General features: G+C 33.5%; 1 pseudogene; it reads right to left on the bottom strand.

The window, feature by feature from the left end:
- Window positions 1-17326: 17326 nt before the first annotated feature.
- On the bottom strand, window positions 17327-17856 carry LOC114045501 (annotated as a pseudogene).
- Between the last annotated feature and the right edge of the window lie 1482 nt (window positions 17857-19338).

Here is a 19338-nt window from a genome sequence, read left to right on the forward strand (position 1 = left end):
ATCTTGACTTCACTGGTTTTCTTTGTTTAAAAACTGATTTAATGTAATCAGAATTATCCATTTTGCATCATGTTATGCTATCTCATTTTCCCAGAAATTCTTCCTTTCACATTAGATCTTACAGGTAAACTACTTCATGTTTTCCCAATTGCTTATGGTATCATGCTTTAAATATAAATAATGTACCCATTTTGACATGAACAATTTAGTATGACATGTTAATCTATAGCTAGTTTTTGTCAAACTCCTTTCCAATTTTTCTTTTTTTTAATTATTTTTTTTCTTTTTCTTATTTTTAACATGTGTTCTTAAAACTTTGAGTCACAAATTTTCTCCCTTCCTCCCTCCCCACCCACCCTCTTTGAAAAGGCAAGCATCTTGATACAGGTTATAGATGTGTAGTCATGCAAAACACTTCCAAAGTAGTCCTGTTGTGAAAAATGAAATATATTTCCCTTCATCCTATCCTACTCCCCATTTATTCTATTCTCTCTTTTGACCCTGTCCCTCCTCAGAAGTGTTTGCTTTTGGTTATCCCCTCCCCCAAACTGCCTTCTCCTCTATCAGATCCCTGCTCTCTTGTCCCCTTCCCTCCTTATTTTCCTGTAGGGTAAGATAGATTTCTACACCGCATTGTGTATTTATTCCCTCCTTAAAACAAATCCTATGAGAATAAGATTCACTCATTCCCTCTCACCTTGCCCCATTTCCTCTACACTGTAAAAGCCTTTTCTTGTCTGTTTCATGTGAGATAATTTATGCCATTCTACCTCTCCCTTTCTCCTTCTCCCAGCATAATCCTCTCAACCCTTAATTTTATTTTCCAGATATCGCCCCTTCATCTTCAAGTTACCCTGTTTGCTCTATCTATCTATACATACATATGTTTTTTTCCCTCCCACTACCCTAATACTGACAAAGGACTTATGAGTTACAAATATTATTTTTCCATGCAGGAATGTAAACAGTTCAACCTTAATAAGTCTTTTGTGATTTCTCTTTCCTGTTTACCTCTTCCACGTTTCACTTGAGTCTTGTATTTGAAACTCAAATTTTCTATTCGGCTCTGGTCTTTTCCTCAGGAATGCTTGAAAGTCTCCTATTTCATTGAATGACCATTTTTTTAACCTGGAGGATTATACTCAGTTTTGCTGGGTGGGTGATTCTTGGTTGTAATCCTATATCCTTTGCCCCCCGGAATATCATACTCAATGCCCTCCAGTCCCTTAATGTAGAAGCTGCTAAATCTTGTGTTATCCTGATTGTGTTTCCACAATACTTGAATTGTTTCTTTCTGGCTGCCTACAATATTTTCTTCTTGACCTGGGAACTCTTGAATTTAGCTACAATATTCCTAGGAGTTTTTCTTTGGGGAACTCTTTCAGGAGGTGATCAGTGGATTTTTCAATTTCTATTTTGCCCTCTGGTTCTAAAATATCAGGCAGTTTTCCTTGATAATTTCTTGAAAGATGATGTCTAGGCTTTTTTTTTATCATGGCTTTCAGATAGTCCAATAATTTTTAAATGATCTCTCCTGGATTTATTTTGATCAGTTGTTTTTCCAATGAGATATTTCACATTCTTTTCTATTTTTTCATTCATTTGGATTAGTTTCACAGTGCCTGGATTTCTCAAATTGTCACTAGCCACTAATTTCCCAATTCTAATTTTTAAGGAAGTATTTTCTTCAGTAAGCTTTTGGACTTCCTTTTCCATTTGGCCAATTTTGCTTTTTAGGTCATTCTCCTCATTGGCTTTTTGGACTTCTTTTGCCATTTGGGTTAGGCTATTTTTTAAGATGTTATTTTCTTCAGTAAGTTTTTGGGTCTCCTTTAGCATCACTGTCAGTTTTTTCTCTCCTTCTCTTACTTGTTTCTCAAAATCCTGTATGAGCTCTTCCATGGCCTGGGACTCATTCATATTTTTTCTCCGATGCTTTGGTTGTAGGAGCTTTGGCTTCATTCTCTTCTGGTTGTATGTTTTGATCTTCTTTGTCACCAAAGTAAGATAATATAGTTTGACTCTTTTTGCACTTCTTGCTCATGATTCTGGCCAATTACTTGATTTATAAACCCTTTGTTAAGATAGGGGGCTGTTTCCAGTGTGGAGAATGTACTGTCCCAAGCTTCAGAGGTTTTGTGCAGCTGTTTTCAGAGATACTTCTAGGGACCTGTAAATTTTCAGTTCTATCAAGGTGCCATGATCAGGGGTGAGGTGTTTATTCCTTTCCTGTCCTGTGCTCTGGTCTATGAGTGACCATAAGCACTCTTTCCTGTCTTGGAGCTCTGAGGAGGATTTCCTGTCCTCAGCCACTGCAAGCTCCACCATGCCAGTGCTCCTCCTCACCCCAGGACTGCCACCCAGAACTGTGACCTAGATCTAAGCAGGGGCAGAGCAAAAGAATCCTGCACCAGCACAGAGATCCCTGCAATCCCTCTCTGATCAGTCACTCAACTCCCCCTCAGTCTGTGGGTCAGAAGCTCAGGAGGCAGTCACCACCCTGGGGCCGAGCTTGAGGAATGGGGCTGGAACCCCACCATCTTTCTCTCTCACCACCTGAGAAACAAACTTTTCCCACTGACCTTCAAAGTTGTATTTGGCCTTCATGGCTTGAGAAGTCTGGAAACCACCCCAGCTGCCTGGGATTCAGTCTTCTGAGACCTGCTCTAGGTTTGCTGTGGCCTGCTTGCCCACACTGAACTGTGCTCCTCTCCCAACCTGGTGCAATGTACCTTTCTGATCAACCATCCAGGCTGTCTTTGGCTGGAAATTTGTTTCACTCTGTCTTTTTGTGGGTTCTCCTCCTTTAAAATTTGTTTAGAGACATTTTTAATAGGTATTTGGAAGGGTTTGAGGGAGAGTTCAAGCAAGTAACTGGTTTTACTCCGCCACCTTGTCTCCACCCCGCTCCTTTCCAATTTTTCTAGCAATTTGGGTCAAACAGTGGGTTTTTCTCCAAAAAGCTTGGATTGTTGGGTTTATCAAACACTAGACTACTATAGTCATTTACCACTATTATAATAATCCTTAATCTTTTACATTCAATCTGTTTCTTAGGCAGTACCTGATTATTTTGATTATTACTACTTTGTGATATGGTTTGAGATCTGATATTGCTAGACAACCTTCCTTTATTGTTTTTTTTCATTTATTCCCTTTATATTATTGACCTTTTATTCTTCCCAGATGAATATTGTTATCTTTTTCTTCCTCTATAAAATAATTTTTCATATTTGATTGCATATAACACTGAATAAATAAATTAACCTAGGTAGAATCATTATTATATTATAATGTCTTGTCCTACCCATGAGCAATTAATTTTGTTCCAATTGATCAAATCTGAATTTATTTGCAGGAAAAGTGTTTTGTAATTGTGTTCATAAAGTTTCTGAGTTTGTTTTGGCAGGAAGGCTTAAAAATATGTTATAATGTCTGCAATTGTTTTATATGAAATTTTTCTTTTTAGGTCTTCCTGCTAGACTTTGTTGATAATATGTAGAAAAGCTTATGATATATGTGGGTTTATTTCATATTTTGTGACTTTACTAAAATTGTTAATTATTTCAAGTAGTTTTTAGTTGATTCTGTAGGGTTCTTTAAGTGTACCTACATATCATCTACAAAAATTGATGGTTTAGTTTACTCATTGCTTATTCTAATTCCTTCAATTATTTTTCTTTTTATTGCTATATATGGCATTTCTAGTACACATTTAAATAATAATGTTGCTAATGGGCATCATTGCTTTACTCCTGATCATATTGGAAAGGCTTTTGGCTTATACCCTTTATAAATAATGCATCCTCATGGTTTTAGATAGATACTACTTATCACATGAAGGAAAGATCCATTTATTCATATACTTTATAGTCTCTCTCTGTGTGTAAATAGGATTGATTGTTGTATTTTGTAAAAAGCTTTTTTTGCATGTATTGAGATGATCATATTTTTTATTGATATGTTCCATGAAGATCATTTTCCTAATATTTAACCAGCTCTGCATTTCTGATATGAAACTTAACTGGTCATAATGTATCATCTTTGTAGTATATTGTTATGATCTCTTTATTGGTATTTTATTTAAAAATTTAAATCAACATTCATTAAGGAAAATTGTCTATAATTATATTTCCCTGTTTTTGCTCTTCGTGGTTTAAATATAAGTACTGTATTTGTGTTGTAGGAGAAATTTTGTAGGATTCCTTTGTCTATTTTTCACAATTAGCTTATATGGTATTAGAAATAACTTTTCTTTAAATATTTTGTAGGATTCATATGTTGGATCTGGTCCTGGAAATTTTTTCTTAGGGTAAGCATTGATGGCTGGTTCAATTTTTTTTTCTAAGATAGGATTATTTAAGTATTCTATTTCTCTTCTATTGATCTGGGCAATTTATATTGTGTAAATATTCATTCCTTTCACTTAGATTGCCAGTTTTACTGGCAAATAATTTGGCAAAATAATTCCTAATAATTGTTTTCATTTCATCCTTACTGGTGGTGAATTCACCTTTTAAATTTTTGACAATAATTTGGTTTTCTTTTAACTTTTTAAAATCAAATCAATAAATAGTATTTTTTTCTATTTTATCACTAAAAAACAGTTCCTAGTATTATTTATTAGTTCAACAGTTTTCTCAATTTCAATTTTATTAATCTCTCATTTGGTTTTAAGAATTTTTATTTTGATCTTTAATTGGTGTTTTTAATTTTTAATTTTTTAATTGCATGTCTAATTTATCAACCTGCTCTTTCTCTTTTTCATTAGTGTACACATTTAGAGATATAAATTTTACTCTAAGTAATGCTTTGGTTGCATCCCACAATTTTTGATATGTTGTCCCATTGTTGTCATTCTCTCTAATGAAATTATTGATTATTTCTAGCATTTTTCCTTTGACTCCCTCATCCTTTAAGATTAGATTATTTAGTTTCCATTTAATTTTTAATATATGTGTTCATGGCTTTTTACTGGATGTAATTTTTGTTACATTATGGTATGAAATTGATATTTTTGTTTTTCTGCATTTTGGTTGTGATGTATTTATGAACTAATGCATGGTTAATTTTAGTTAAGGTGCAATGTACAGCTTTCTATTACCATTCAATATTCTCCCAACTTCTATCATATCTAAATTTTCTCAAATTCTATTAATTACCTTTGGATCTTTCTTGTTCATTTATTTTAAAATTTAAGTAGTTATGAGACGGGAAAGTTGTAACTCATTTAAATTTTCCTTTAATAATTTATATTCTAGGGGCAGCTAGGTGGCACAGTGGATAGAAGACTAGCCCTGGAGTCAGGAGGATCTGAGTTCAAATCTGGTCTCAGACACATAATACTCATGAACTGTGTGACCCAGGGCAAGTCACTTAACCCCAATGCCTAACCAAACAAAAACAAAAACAAAATTAAAAAAAAATAATTTGTATTCTATGCCATTTGGTGCATATATGTTTAGTATTGATATTACTTCATGGTCTATTGTACCTTGTAGCAAAAGGTAGTTTTCTTGCTTATCTCTTTTAATTATGTCTATATTTGCTTTTAAAATCTTGGTTGAAGTATGATAAATTCTGTCCAATCTACTTCTTTTTGCTGTGTGTCTCTCTGTTCCTTTTTCAAGTGTTTTTATTGTCAAAAAAAACAAGCATATTGTTGGATTCTTGTTTTTGATCCATTCTGCTAACTGCTTCTGTTTTTTGGATGAGTTCATCTCATTCACATTCACAGTTATGATTACTAATTGTGTGTTTCATTTCATACTATTTTCTCGGTTTATCCTTCTTCTCTTTTTTTACCTTATCCCTTCTCAAACAATTATTTTGCTTTTGGCCACTGCCTCCTTTAATCTGCTTTTCCTTCTATTAAACATCTCCCTTCTCTTATTCCTTTCTCCTTCTATTTCCATGTAGAATAACATGGATTTCTATACCCAAATAAGTGTGTCTGTTATTTCTTCCTTGAAATAATTCTGATGAAAATAAGGTTTAAGCTTTACTTGCCAGCCACCCCAAACTCCCCTTCACCGTAAGAGTTCTTCCTTTCATGGTTCTTTTTTTATTTTATTTTTTTAGGCAATTGGGGTTAAGTGACTTGCCCAGAGTCACACAGCTAGTAAGCATCAAATGTTTGGTCTGAGGCTGGATTTGAACTCAGGTCCTCCTAAGTTCAGGGCTGGAGTTCTCTTCACTGTATCACGTAGCTGCCCCACATGGTTCTTTTATGAGATAATTTTCACTGTTTTTCCTCTGCCTTGCTCCTTCTTTCACTTCTTCCCTCTTTGTCACTTATTAATTTTATTTGTTTAATTATCCCATTAATTATCCTAGTCAACTCATACTCATATCCCTCTGTCTATGTTAGATTTCAAGATAGAGAAATAAAATCAAGTAAAGATTACAGAATACTCATAAGACCCATACTTTTATATCAGAGATACTTTGTTTGAGATGAGAGTCAGAAAACTATGTATGTAAAGAGAACTGAATTACATCTTAAGAACTGATTCATCACAGCTGTAGTATTCATTTCAGGATCAGCTTCAGTCAGATAATTGAATGGTTATAGAAAGGAAGCCACATGAACTTGGATAGAAAAAAATGCATTTTTTCATTAAACTTTGATTTCCTTTCCAATATTACTGTTTATACAATTTAAAGTAGTTAAAAGTTTCAGCAGACTAATAAAGGAGTCTCTGATTTAAATAAACTTAAGAACCCAATATTTCAGCAAAATACAAATTAGAAACAGAAAGACAAATGGTATTGCATATGATGATATACCCAATGTGACCTACTCAAATAGACCCAAATTTTTTAAATGAGAGATGGATAGGATAAGATAGAAAGTTTTATTTTCACTCCTCCTTAGAAATACATATATATATATATATATAATATATATATATAATATATATATATATATTATATATATATATGATACAAGCCAGTCAAAATAAAGAAAGGTTCAAAAAAGTATAAAAGCACCATCGGTCAGTAAATACTCATCATTCCCAACAAAAAGAAATGGAAAACACAGGTTGAGAGTACAAAATTATTTTTTTCAAAAAATATTAAAGAATATTACACATAGTCTCTAAGAAAACAGGAGTGATACTATAAAGCCTAGAGTGAGTTCACAATGAGATCTAGCCTAAGTTATAGCATCTAGAAAGGAATTGTAGCTGAATCAAGAAAAACAAATAGATCATAATTGTCAAATCTGTCATTTTTTTCTTTTCTAATTAATTTTAATCAGTCACATAATGGAACCATAATATTTCTTCTCTACTACCTCTAGGACTTATGAACTATGTTAAGAAGCAGTTTAAATATTCAAATAATTCTCTGATCTCAGTAATATTCTCATTAATAAAGGTATTCTCTCCATTTATTTAAATCACAACCTATTAATGCTTATTCATTCTGTGTGACACATTTATTAGTCAACTTAATAATTAAACACACACATACACACACACACAAACCACAATTATTGGTCACCTCTTAACATCATCTATCCAAATTGGAATGTTAGTATAAACAATTGGCATTATTTACAAGTGATTCTCCAATTGATAAATGGTCAAAGGATATGAACAGGCACTTCTAAGATGAAGAAATTAAAGATTCTAAAGTCATATTAAAAAAAGCTTTAAATCACTATTGATTAGAGAAATGCAAATCAAAACAACTCTGAGGTAACACATCACACCTATCAGATAGTCCAACATGACAAAACAGGAAAATGATAAATGGTAGAGAAGATGTGGGAAAATTGGACCACTAATGCATTGTTTGTGGAGTTGTGAAATGATTTGGAACTATGCACAAAGGGCTATGAAAATGTGCATATCCTTTGACCCAGTAATAGCACTTCTAGGTCTATATCCCAAAGAGATCATACAAATGGGAAAATAATCCACATGTACAAAAATATTTATAGCAGCTCTTTTTGTAGTGGCAAAGAATTGAAAATTGAGAGGATACCCACCAACTGGGGAATGGCTGAAGAAGTTGTGGCATATGAATGTAATGGAATACTATTGTGCTATAAGAAATGATGGGCAGGCAGATTTCAGAAAAACCTGGAAAGACTTGTATGGACTGATGCTGAGTGAAGTGAGCAGAACCAAGAGAATGTTGTACACAGTAACAGCCATGTGCAATGACTAACATTGATACACTTGGCTGTCCTCAATAATGCAAAGATCTAACCCATCTCCAAAGATGTGATGATGGAAAATTCTATCCACATCCAAAGAAAGAACTATGGAGTTTGAATGCATATCAAAGGATACTATTTGCTATTTTATTTCTTCTGTTGTTTTGTTTCCTCTTTCTGGTGATTCCTCCTATTGTTTCTAATTCTTCCTTATAACATCACTAATGTGAAAATATGCTTAATAGGAATATATATGTATCCCTATATCAGATTGTGTGCTGTCTAGGGGAGGAAGGCAGGAAGAGAGGGGAAGAAAAATTTAAAACTCAAAATCTTATGGGAGTGATTGTTGATAAATCAAAATAAATTAATGAAAATATTCCCCAAAATAAAAAAGAATGATTAACTTTAAAAAATAACATTCTTCATATAGTTTCCCCTCCACCCCTGTGGACAGCTGAGCAAATATTTATCAATTTTACTTAGATTGTCAATTTTATTGACATATAATTGAGCAAAATAGCCCCTAGTAATTGTTTAATTTCATCTTTATTGGTGGCGCACTCACCCTTTTCATTTTTGATGCCTATGATTTTTTTATATAAATAAAATTAGGAAATTGTTTATCAATTTAATTTTTATAAACCAAAATATAATTTTATTTACTAATTAACTTTATAACTTTTAATTTTATTAATCTTTTTTTTTTCATTTTCAGCATTTTCACTATGGTGGTCAGGGATTTTTAAAATTTTTTTAGGTTTTTGTTGTGGTTGCTACATATCCTATTCATTGATTTGGTTTTTCCTTCTTTTATTGATGTAAACATTTTGAAATATTAAATTTCCTTTAATTACCTCTTTGCATTCCATAACTTTTGTTGTGGTGTTTCATTGTTGTCACTCTCTTTAATAAAATTGTTAATTGTTTCAATTATTTTTTCTATGGCTCACTTGTTCTTTAAGACTAGATTGTTTAGTTTCAAATTAATTTTAATCTATGCTTCCAGGGACAATTATTGAATGACATTTTTATTGTATTATTGTCAAAAAAGTTTGTATTAAATATTTCTGCTTTTCTTTCCAGTTAATTCCTTCACATATGGACTTTTTTTTAGTTTTCAACAATCATTTTCATACAATTTTGAGTTTTAAATTTTTCTCCCCCTCATTTTTCCCCTCCCACCTTAAGATGGCAGTAATCTGATATAGACTATATACATACTTTCCTATTAAATATATTTTCACAATAGTGATGTTGTAAGTAAGAAGCAGAACCAATAGGAAGAACCACCAGAAAGAGGAAACAAAACACAACAGAAGAAAAAAATGCAAATGATATGTCTCAATCTGCATTCAAATGCTCTAGTTCTTTCTTTGGATGTGGATAGCATTTTACATCATGAGAACTTTGGAGATGTCTTAGATTCTTGCATTGCTAAGCAGGGCTAAATCTATCAATGCTACTCATTGCACAACATGGCTGTTACCATGTACAACATTCTCCTGGTTCTGCTCACTTCATTCAGCATAAGTCCGTACATGTCTTTCCAGGTTTTTCTGAAGTCTGCCTGCTCAGCATTTCTTATAGAGCAATCATATTCCATTACATTCATATATCACAATTTGTTCAGCCATTCATCGATTGATTCCATCAGTTTCCAATTCTTTGCCACCACAAAAAGAGCTGCTATAAATATCCTTGTACATGTGGGTCCTTTAAACATTTGTATGATCTCTTTGGAATAGAGACCTAGAAGTGGTATTTACTGGGTCAAAGGGTATGCACATTTTTATAGCCCTTTGGGCATAGTTCCAAATTGCTCTCCAAAATGGTTGGAGCATTTCACAACTCCACCAACAATGCATTAGTGTTTCAATTTTCCCACATCTTCTCCAACATTTATCATTTTCCTGTTTTGTCATGTTAGATAATCTGTTAGGCATGATGTGGTATCTCAGAGTTGTTTTGATTTGCATTTCTCTAATCAGTAATGATTTAGAGAATTTTTATATGACTATGGATAGCTTTAATTTCTTCATCTGAAACCTCTCTCTTTATATCCTTTGACTTTATATTAATTAGGGAATGTATATAGTTAATTTTGTGAAGGTGCCATGGACAGCTAAAAAAAAAAGATACTTTTCAATATTCCCATTAAGTTTTCTCCAGATGTCTTCTATATCTAAATTTTCTAAATTTCTGTTCATAACCTTCATTTTTTGTTATTTTTCTAATTAGATTAATTTATCTATTTTTAGTTTTCAACATTCACTTCCACAAGATTTTGAGTTCCAAATTTTCTCCCCATCTCATCCTCCCCCCACCCCAAGATGGCGTGCATTTGAATACCCCTTCCCCTAATCTGCCCTCCCTACTCTCTCCCTTCCTTCTCTTATCCCCTTACACTTCTATTTTCTTGTAGGGCAGGATAGATTTCTATACCCCATTTCCTGTATATCTTCTTTCCCAGTTTCAGGTGAAAAATAATGTTGTTTATTCTTAAATTTTTTTCAATTAATGATAACTTCAATGATTATGTAAAGTATTTTTGAAAGGAAAAATAAACAAAAAACAATTATATATTGGAAAATAAGTATGTATTTAATTAACTGTTGATAATATTTAGACCACCTATATTTTTAAAAAGTCTAAGATTTTTTTTCCCCTTATCTTTGGCATATTCCTTTTTTTGGTAGAAAAATTAGTTCTTTAATTCCTTCTATTTACCCTTTGTCTAGTGTAGTTATGCTTTTCACTATTTCTTTAGTCCATTTCAACTTACTCTGTATTTCTAGGATTGAAATATTTTATTCCAAATGTAGTGTTTTGATATTTATGTATGGTGAAAGTAGCTTGTTATGAAAAAATATTCAATCCTTCATCTGCTTAATGCCTACCTTACTGTTTAACCTCAAATACTCTCAGGATGACTTTGCTTATTTGCACATCTCACCAAGCATTCATTAAACTGAATTGAATTTCATTGTTTCTGGCTGTTTTATGAGATGATACTGCTCATGGAGAAAATGACATTGCTTATTTTATTAAATCTGCAAGATTTTAATTATTTTGGTTAAAAAAACATAAACAGAATCTTAAAAGTGAATCACAAACTGTTTTCTCTAGTTGTCTCCTACAAGTTCAAAATATTTGCATCTCTTATTGGCCCACATCTTCTTACAGTTGTAAGCTGGATGAACATATTCACACATATATTTTATTTTTCATCTTAAAGATCTTTGAGAATGTTGGATTTTTCTGATTACCATTGCCAACAATAAGACTTTACACACACACACACAAACACACACATGCATACACACACAAACATACACTCTAAACTTTTCATATAATTTCCATCATTTTTCTATTGTTCAATTTTTCCAACCTCCTGTCAACCTCTTTAGTTTTTTCATGTTAATTAGTCTGTTAATAAAAGTCAAACAAATACTTTTTCATAACTTCCCCTGTATAGTTGATATCTTTTGCTTACCTTTTTAGCAGGGAAAGAATGGGGGAAATACTTTGCAACTCAAAATTTAAAAAGAAAAGAACATTAAAATGATTTAATAAATTTGTTTTTAAAAATGGCAGAGAAAGGGCAGCTAGGAGGTGCAGTGAATAGAGCACCAGCCCTGAAGGCAGGAGGACCTGAGTTCAAATCCAGCCTTAGACACACAACACTTACTAGCTGTGTGACCCTGGGCAAGTCACTTAACCCCATTGCCTAGTCAAAAACAAAACAGAACAAAACAAAAATGGCAGAATACAATTATAGTAACCCACAAAGATATTTTTTAATTTTCTGGGCCTATTTTTTCCAAGTTCAGTTAATTCATTCTCTAAGTACTTGATTGTTATAACATTGGGTACATGTCTTACCTTAGATCTTGATTCCAAATCTTGCTTTTTTTCTATTCTGTTGAAAAATATTTGGTTTTCTTTTTTCCAGCCACTGTCTTTGAATCCAGTAGGAATCTTTAGGCTATAAGCAGTTTTCTTTTAGAAAAACAAACAAAGCAAAGTGAAACAAAATAGTCCATTTCTGATTCTAAAATATCCTAGAACTTTTGTTCTTTGTAAAGACCTTACCATTGTAAAGCCCATACATTTGCTGCATGTTTTCACTCATTGCTATATAAAAATTATACTTAAAAGTGTATTTTTCAGTAGTATCTAGTGAAAGAGTACAAGAACCTAATAACCTGTGTCCTATAGATTCAATGTATCAACATTTGCATGGTTTCCTGGAAAAGTTACCATTGTGAAAGCTGAGGGGTGAGTTTTTACATAGAAGTTATTGACATTATTATTAACTGTATAAGATAAACAAAATAGAGCTAAGTTGATTATACTAATTTTCCAATTAATCCTGTATAATCTTAATAATCTATATTTTGTGTTGTTTTATTCAATTGTTACAGTTATGTCTGACACTTTGTGGTCCCCTTTGTGGTTTTCTTTGAAAGATATTGGAGTGTTTTGCTATTTCCTTCACCCGACTTACTTTACAAATGAGAAAACTGAAGCATGCAAGGTTAAGTTAATTGTCCAGGTTCACATAGTTGATATGTGTCTGAGATTCAAACTCAAAAGTATGAGTTTTTCTGCTTTTAGAGCTATCACACTATCTACTGTACTACCTAGCTGCCACATATAATTAGCCAAAATTTCCATGATTTTCATTTTCATACTCATTTAGTGGTATTCACCAAAATGTCTGCACTGTTAAACTTAGATGGACTATAGTTTGACTATTTCCTGTTATTCTCCTTCTTCCTTTCCTTGTAAGTGGCATCTGCTAGGTAAAACAAAATGTAATTTGGATGATATATTTTATACTATAGCAACTCAATTTAAAAAAAGCAAAAAATATTTGAAGAAATAAATGATATATATAGTCTACATGTATGTATATTTATATAAATATGTGAATATATTTAAAATGTATATTTCTTTTGTAAAAGTTAGTAGCATTAGACAGACTACATATATGATATGTTGGGTGCAAAGCACTACTCTGAGACATAATAATGTATCAGAGAATTTTTTGAAATCAGAACATAGGCTGTACTCCCTACCCTTGCAATATATGAAAATGTGGATAAATCACTAATCTTTCCTTATTCCCCATTTTTTTTAATCTTTGGCAATGACTGGGGTGGGATTACATGGTGCATGAAGTTCTTCTAGCCATATGTGTGTATGTATAAACACACACACATATAGAAACATACACACATTTATAATATATATCACATAAATGTTTTATAAATATGTTTATTATTCTTTTTGTGTTATTATATATCAACAAAGTCAAGAAACTTTTGTCCTGAAAACACTCTAATGATGGTTCAAAATGACTCCTAAAAGGACTAAAATAGAGGCAAAGGGTCCATATGTCTAAAATATTTAGAACAACAGTTTTCTGTAGTAAAGTACTGGAACCAAAGTGGGTGACCATCAATTTGGAAATGGATGAACAATATATGATATGTGAATGTAGTTGAATATTTTCAAACCATAAAGATGATGATAATGAATGATTCAGAGAAACTTGAGATTAGTGTGTCTTTGTGCAAAGTGAAACCTAAACCAGGACAATAATTTATAGGATGATCACAATAATGTAAAGGATAAACACTTGGACAGACTTTTGAATTATAAAAATCTAATAACCAATAATGACTTCAAAAAGACTGATGATAAAGTCTGTTTCCTGACTCTTGGTAGAGATGCAATGAACTGGAGGTGCAGAATGAAGCATATGGTCAATGCATTTATTAGTCTTGGTTAAATGCACTTAAAATGATAAAAAAAAAAGCAATTATTTGTGGAGAGGAAGAAGAAAAAGAAGAAGAAGAAGAAGAAGAACAAGAAGAAGAAGAAGAAGAAGAAGAAGAAGAAGAAGAAGAAGAAGAAGAAGAAGAAGAAGAAGAAGAAGAAGAAGAAAGATGAGTAAAAGAGGAGGAGAAGGAGGAGGAGGAAGCTTAGGGAATACAAATAGGACAATTTTAATATTTTCTTGCTAAACTTATACACTTTAAAAATAAACTTTTATATTATAATATTTGTGTTCATTGTTGTTGCTTATAATAAAAAGGAATTTGAAAAAGAATTTGTATAATATGTGAGAAATAAGGGTGGAAGCAAAACAGAAGCAAAATTACAATGGACTCTATTTGCAAATTAAGACTCAGCTTCTCAACACTATCTTCATATTTTTATTACTTTGTAGTTTGCTTTCATCTTGATACATCTTCAAGGTCAATCTATGCATATTAATAGTATTAAGCTACTACATTTTAAAAAATGTGATTCAATATTTCTACCTTGTCATTATATGTGTTAAACAACAAATTGCCAATATGAATACAGAAGTAAATGAAAACCAAAGTATGATCAAGCGATACCATCAGGAAATGTTTCCTGAAAATGATGTTTGAACCAGGCTTTGATGGTGGTGATCAATTGTCTTAAAGAGTACAGCAACTCAGAAGAAGTGTGTTTTATTAAGGTATAGAAGTAGAGATTAATAAGAGGAAGAAAAGCATCAAGTTGTGGATGAGGGATCAAACTGATTTACATGAAAAGTATATAGGGACATTAGACAATGATTAGGCAGGAAATACCAAAGTCTCTAAATAATAATCTGAGTAATTTGGACCAGATTTTTTTTCAGTCATCAAGCATTTATTAAATGCTCAGTATGTTAGTAATGCTAACCACTTTACAAATAATATCTCATGTGATACTTAAGACAACTCTGGGAAGTAATTTCTATTATTATCTCCATTTTACATTTGAGAAAACTGAGGCAAAAAGAAGCTAAGCAAATTGTCCAAGATCAGATAGCTAGTAAGTACTCAAGGCTAGATTAGAAGTGAGGTCTTCCTCACTCCAGACCCAGAATTTTATTCATTGTGGAAGCTAGCTACCTAATATAGTAGGTTAGCACTCTGCTGAGCATTGGAGACAGAAAGAAAAGCAAAAGTAAGATTCTTGCCTTTGGAATGCCCATATTTTAATGATGTCTTCACATTGAAATGAGGAATTGACATCCAAATATAAATCTTAGGAGGCCATTGTAAATTCTTATATGAGGGAATACCATAATGAAACTTGGATCAAAAATCACCAATGGAAACATTTGTACAACAACCAGATAATGTTACATGTGGGAAGACTAGCTAAGAAGCTGTGAGAGTAATCCAGAAGTAAAATACTGGGATGCTGAAGTTCAGTGTACCTAAAAAAAATAGAAACAGGGGATCAAATCAAGTACTTGTATGAAGGAAAAATGGAAGAACTTCATTACTTTTGCAAATGATGAACTAAAGAGAATTGAACCAATTATTTCAATATAGCTCACTTAAAAGTATCAGAATGATATGTGTGTCTATAGGGGCTTTCTGTAAGTCAGGGAGAGGAGAAAGTAAAAGAAAGACAGCTGCTTTTTTTAAGGTAAGACAATTTGTTCAACTTTCCCAATATTGAGAATTTTGACAAAGTAGAAAAGAGGTGAAGCAAATAGGGCTACTCTTTCTAGCTTAGAATAATAATATGAAATTAAAGATAAAAGGACACATTAGAAGAAATTTCCTATTCCCAGGAGCTGTGCTGCTCTGAAATTTACTCATAGCCTCGGATATTTCAGAACTGTAATGTACTCTATAATGTGGTCTTTAAAATGCATAGTGTGACTGGCATGGTTTGAACATAATGTTTAGTTGCAATGTCACCCCAAATTATCTTAGCAGGGAGAGCTAGAGCAAACCACCAATTTTGACTTCACATGTGTTCCCAATACAGAAACCTTGATGAATTGACTCTTTTTGTGCTCTCGCTTCTGCTTGTCTTCATGGGCAGACAAATTGTGTGGCCATTTATTTCACCCCATAGAGAGGGGAGATTTGGGAAACAGTGGGAGTTACCCAACAAATTGCTAAAATAGAGCATGAAAGGGAGTCCAAATATCAAAAGTGAAATATCTCAGATATAGATTATAAAAGTAGAAATAATTAGTTTAATCATTAATTTGAAAGACTTTGTTAAATGTCTAGTTTGTGCTAGGCACTGAACTATGTGATAGAGTTGAAAAGATAAATGTAAAAGAACCCTTGCCCTTCCAGAGCTTATGATCTGTTGGGGGAAAAACATGTACTCAGATGAGTCGACGTAAATATATATACAAAATAAATTCAGTAAAAAATGAAATACATGTAAAATACAAATTCAGATGGGGAAGAATTTCAAACAAGTGGGGAAATCAAGAAAGAACACTTACAGGAGATGAGAATCTGAGTTTTGAAAGGAGTCAGTGAGTCCAGGAGGCAGAAGTGAGGGCAGAGAATATTCTAGGCATAGTACAAAGCCTGTGCAACTTCATCATTCACATGACATTCAGGTATTCCCACTTGCCATCTTAAAATCTCCAATGAAATCCATGCCTTGCTACTAAATACATGGATCAGCATTTCTGTACTAGATCACCAGGAAGAAACTTCCCTTTGTCTTTGGAAGAGTCATTCCTTAGATCTTAGCCTGAGACTAAGCTTTGTTAATCAATGAGACATTTTTAACCAGCCCAGTATAGCTAGCCCATAAGACCATATGATGTTTGACATTGAAATCAGACATCTCACTTAGTCACCTTACCATCTGTCATGCTACCATAACTTCTCCCATACCCTCTTTGACTTCTTTTTGGAAGTTTAATATTCAAACAATACCTCCATTACTGCCAAATCTCTGTTTGGAATACTCTGAATCTCAGTCCAAGGTTCTTTCTGATAGATTATGCTGCACCTTACTTTTGGTTCTTATCTCTAGAGCAGAATGTACTGGTCCTGAGCACTGGACTTTTGAAACTTGAAACATTTAATCATGTTAATTTACATTCTCTCCCTTTCCTCAAGAAGAGATCACTTCCAACTAGGAATTGGGAAAGGTTTTATGTAGGACTTCTCATTTTAACTGGATTTCTTCCCACTACTATTTTTTTCATCAATACCAAGTAACTTTATTGGAATGTAAATGGTGGTAGGTTTTTGGTACAGATTATGAAAAGGTCAGATAACCAAAACAAGCATCCACTGAAAGATAGTAGGAGTCACTCCCACAGTTCCCAAGTGTGGGGACAGCCAGGTGTAGTTAGGTCTCCTTGTCACTGTATCCAAGGGTGTACTTGTCAAAAAGATATTCCACCATGCCAGAATCAGGATCCCCCATTTTGCACAGGTTGGTTACATGATCACCCAGTTGTTTGATGCACTTTACCTGTTCATCCAGGTAGTGGGTTTCAATGAAATCACATTAATGGGAGTCATTCTTATATGTGCAATTCCAGTAAGGACTGATTGACATTTTTTTCCCAAGTTCAGTGCACAATTTATCGCATGCAGCCCACTCCCCCAGTCATCTTGGTCTGGTTTCTTGGTGTCCTGTAGGAAGATCTGACCATTTTGCTAGTTTTGGAGTTCCATCAGTTTCTCAGTGTGGGATTACTATAGGAAATAGTTGGCAAAGTTCTTCAATGCCACATCATCTTGGTCAAAACAGTCAGACACAGACAGGTAGATGTAGGAGGCATAGAGCTCCAGGCTGATCTGCCTGTTCATGGTGGCCTCTGTGAACTGGTGGTAGTTCTGTGGCACCTGAGACTGGGATGAGGTCATCATGGAGGCAGAGATGGTGGAGGTGGTGGAGTGGGTGGTGGAGGAGGAGGCAGGCATTAGTGTCTCTATTTTTCAATATCCCCTCCAACGTTTGTCATTTTCCTTTTCTGACATGTTGGCCAAACTGATAGGCATGAAGTGGTCCTTTAGAGTTATTTTAATTTGCATTTCTTTAATTATTAGAAATATATACCATTTTTTCTTATATGACTATAGATAGCTTTGATTTCATTTTTTCTGAAAACTCTCTGTTCATTTTCTTTTTTTATTAAATGTAAATTGCTTTATGAACATTTTATTCCTTACTTTTTAAGTTTACACCATCAACAGAACAATAATGCAAGTCTTGATTTGTAGCAATTGTTGAATTCCAAGGTGTAAATGAAAATTTAGCAATCAGCTCCCTCTCCAGCACACCCCCATGTGAACTCCAGGATCCCTTCCAACTCTAAAATAATGAAATCCTGGGTCACTATCATTTTCTTGCCCTGCCTCAACCTACCTCAATGGTTTATTGAGTGACTGCCTGTCACCATGAGTCCCAAGATAACCTCCCTATGGGGGCAGCTAGGTAGGGCAGTGGATAGAGTTCTGGGGCTTGGAGTCAGGAGGGCCTGAGTTCAAATTCAGCATCAGACACCTAACACTTACTATCTGTGTGACCCTGGGCAACAGACTTAATGCAATTGCCTCACCAAAAAGCAAAAGAAAAAAAAAAAGATAACCTTTCTATGGACCTATACCATTGGGACAGTCTTTTTTTTTTTGGAGCCTTTATTTCATTTATTTATTTTTAGTTTTCAATATTCACTTCCAAAAGATCTTCAATTCCAAATTTTCTCACCATCTCTCCCCTCCACCCACCCCAAGATGGAATACATTCTGAATATACCTTCCTCTGATTTGCTCTCCCTTCTATTACCACCCCTTCTATTATCCCTTCCACTTCTATTTTCCTGTAAGGCAAGATAGATTTCTATACCCTATTGCCTGTATAACTTATTTCCCAGTTGTATGTAAATGCAATTTTTAACATTTGTTTTTTAAAACATTGGGTTCCAAATTCTCTCCCTTCCTCCCTCCCCACCCACCCTCATTGAGAAGGCAAGCAACTCAATACATGTTATACATGTGTAGTCATGCAAAACACTTCAATAACAGCCATGTTTTGAAAAACTAACTATATTTTCCTTCATCCTATCCCATTCCCTATTTATTCTATTCTCTCCTTTGACCTTGTTTCTCCTCAAAAGTGTTTGTTTCTGATTGTCCCCTTCTTCAATATGCTCCCCCTTCTATCATTCCTCCCTCTCTTATCCCCTTCCTCTTATTTTCCTGTAGAATAAGGTAGACTTCCATACCCAATTGAGTGTGTATCTTATTCCCTCCTTAAGCTAAATCCAATGAGAGTAAGATCCATTTGTTCCCTCTCACCTCTGCCCTCTTCCCCTACACAGTAAAAGTTTTTTCTTCCCTCCTTTATGTGAC

The sequence above is a fragment of the Vombatus ursinus genome, unplaced genomic scaffold (genome assembly GCF_900497805.2).
Source record: "Vombatus ursinus unplaced genomic scaffold, bare-nosed wombat genome assembly UNPS02014778.1, whole genome shotgun sequence".
Classification (NCBI taxonomy): Eukaryota; Metazoa; Chordata; class Mammalia; order Diprotodontia; family Vombatidae; genus Vombatus; species Vombatus ursinus.